General features: G+C 42.7%; 1 protein-coding gene across 1 annotated transcript in view; it reads left to right on the top strand.

Annotated features, from left to right (window-relative positions):
• LOC106880211 (uncharacterized) overlaps positions 1–3,192 on the top strand; it is a 127,962-nt gene that overhangs the window by 1,824 nt on the left and 122,946 nt on the right. The window lies entirely within an intron of this gene.

Here is a 3,192-nt window from a genome sequence, read left to right as displayed (position 1 = left end):
CACACACACACACACACACACACACACACATATATATACACATTGGGTCATTCCATAAATAACGTGGTGTTGTCAATTGTAGGACTTGAAAGTCGGAGGGGGACGGGATAAACTACCTGCATGAGCTTGCTATAAACGCAGGTAGTAATTTACCTTAGTCTTAATCTTAGTGCAAGTTTTGAAGAGTGCAGTTCGATTTTAACACTTATTTTCTCAAAGCTATCTTGCAAATGACAAAGGAGCATATCCGGCATATTTTGCTTTATGAGTTCAATAAAGGTAACGACGCGACGGAAAGTGCGATAATAGAATTGCAGTATATCGGGATCGGACAATAAGCGTAAGTCAGTGTCAACGGTGGTTCCAGAAATTCCGACCCGGAAACTACAGCTTAAAAGCTCTACAGATCTGGAAGGTCTGTAGAGCTCGACGAGGACATCCTGCAAACCCTGGTGGAACAAAATCCCATCGTAACTGCTGAGGAGCTAGCGGAGAAGCTTGGATTTGTCATTCAACCAGTCATTGACACCTGCATGCTATCGGAAGAATCAGAAAATTAGGTCAATCGGTTCCTCATAAACTTTTGAAGTCTAATCGCGCGCAGAGAGTGAATGTGTGTTCTTTGTTGTCACGTATCATGAATGAAATGTTTTTGGACTAAATAGTGACTGGTGATTAGAAATGGGTTCTCTATAAAAATTTCAAGCGCTGAGGACAGTGGGTAGGGAAAGGAGAAACACCGGCACAACAGGCTAAAGAAGGTCTTTTCTCACGTAAGGTGTTGTTATCTGTTTGGTGGGATATGAAAGGTTTAGTCCTCTTTGAACTTTTAAACCTAAACCAAACGATAACAAAGTAGATCTACTGCGAGCAGATAGAGCGGCTTATGTCAGCGCTAGAAGAAAAACGACCATTTTTGCTTTCAAGACGAACACGGTTCCATCAGGACAATGCTCGGCCACATACAGCCAGGACGACATTCCAAAGGCTGGATCAGTTTCAATGGGAAACGATGCCTCATCCACCATATTCGCCGGACATTGCCCCATCTGATTATTATTTATTCCGCAGTCTTCAAATCATTTGGACAGAAAAAAATATGAATTCTGCAGACGAGGAGTATTTTTCGTCACGAACAAGTGACCAGATATATGGAAGAGCATTGTGGAAAATGAACTAGAGTATATTTTGGATTAAAAAAGAACTTTGTTTATCTTAATTTTGAAAAATAAAAGTATAAGAAAAACGCATTATTTGTCGGATGACCCAATACAGATATCATTTATCTTTTACTAATTTCTGTCATTAGACCACAGCCATGCCGGGGAACCGCCTTGAGGAATTTTAAACGAACGAATCGACCTCAGTGCTTTTTTGCTTTTCAAGCCTGATACTTATTCTATCGGTCTATTCTTGTAGAACTTCTATTTTACGGAGACGTAAACACACCAACACCAGTTGTCAACCGGCAGTGGGGGACAAACGCAGACACAAAGACACACACACACTCGCGCGCGCACGCACAAATTATAGACATGGTTCTTACGTCATTTTGCACTTAGTCATAGCGATTTAGCTAACATCTGAGCTACGTTCTAAGTTCAAATTCCGCCGAGGCCGACTTTGCCTTTCATCCCTTCGGGGTCGAATATACAAGTACCAGTTACGCACTGGGGTCAAACTCTGAAGCCGAAGACATATAACTCTTCAACTTTGGGAAGCGGGAATCCGTTACGGTCAGTTAGTTAGTGAGTAACAAAAGAATAAACAATCCGAGTCGGCGAGGACAGCTTATCTTCCTTAGACCAGTTCGTATGCGCCAAAAGAGGGAGAACAGGAAATTTGGCCCTTAGGCTGTTTTTAATTCGTAAGGACCTTTCCAGATCTAATAGATGAACGGGCAATCTCATGCTTGTAGCAGGTAACATTTGAAATGTAAATTTCATGGCAAGAGTTTAGTAACCCTAGTTTCAGGGTCTTTGAGTATCCTTACTCACTCAGCTATGCAAAACGTGCAATGTCCGCTCCCGTTAATGTAGGATCTATGATCCTCCATTTGATATTGTATGAGGCCCCTTCATCTTTGAGGCGCCACACATGACTTGCCAGGGATGTGACGAATCGTCTTTCCGGAATCCTGAAAGAGGACCTCTAGTTGTACGGGCGTCGCTTGAAGGCAACCCCGGCTGACTCGATATGTTTCTAGGCTTGAGTGTTGTTTGTGCTCACATCTTTGACGCATCTTCGGTTGGCTCCGGGTTTTTAGGTGTTGTTGTTACCGCTGGTGTTGTCTCGTAATGGTAACAGCACTGATGGCAGTTCCAGCAATACAAAAGATTCCCACGTCAAGAGGAAAACTCTTCCTAATGTTTTTTATGTTTCCTGAGGCATTCGCGCCATCATTAGTGCTTCTGGCACTTGAATAGTGCTGGTCCCGAAGATCTCACCCTCTCGATGCCCTTCCTTCGTACTATGGAGGCTACCAATTCTTTGTTGGTCCTCCTCACTAGCACGAAGCTTTGTGCTTGTGTAGTTGGTTGTTGCTATTGGAGGTGTCTTGTTGCAATTGTGGTAGTGTTGGTGCAGCTGGTTGTAATAGTGGTAGATTTGTTGACGATTGTAATGCTGGAGGCCTTGGTGAGGCTCTGAGTGTGTCTGTGGCTGTTGTGGGTGTGTTTTCTATGTTCATTTGGCGAGTGTGTGTGTGTTGGTGTGGGGCATGATGTTGTATTGTGTTTTCTTTTCTTTTCTTTGGCTTTTGGATTTTGGGGGTACCCTTAATTTTTATTGTTTGATGCATCTGTATCTGTGGGATCGGGGTGCGAGTCTATGTATGTATTTGAGTTTAGAAGAGACAGAGAAAGAGACTATAATAATCAAAAACAAACCTCGGTGCTCTACCAGCATGCCAAAGAACAACATGGTGGTGTACTGGACAGAATTAACATAGAAATCCTGTCTAGACACCCCGGTGACGCATCTTTGCGACAAATACAGGAGTCGGTCCTCATAACTGAAACGCAACCAATTTTAAACACCAAATACACGTAGATGAGGGCCTTACAATTGCCCGTGGTTGCATGTGTTGTTCACACATATGATGCGGAATATGAACGTAAATAAATTAATTAAAAAGTCTCTATCTGATCTGATATAAACGAAATTGTTACAAACACACATATGGACGCACAT

Source organism: Octopus bimaculoides, chromosome 3 (assembly GCF_001194135.2).
Source record: "Octopus bimaculoides isolate UCB-OBI-ISO-001 chromosome 3, ASM119413v2, whole genome shotgun sequence".
Classification (NCBI taxonomy): domain Eukaryota; kingdom Metazoa; phylum Mollusca; class Cephalopoda; order Octopoda; family Octopodidae; genus Octopus; species Octopus bimaculoides.
This window is presented reverse-complemented; position numbering and strand designations above follow the sequence as displayed.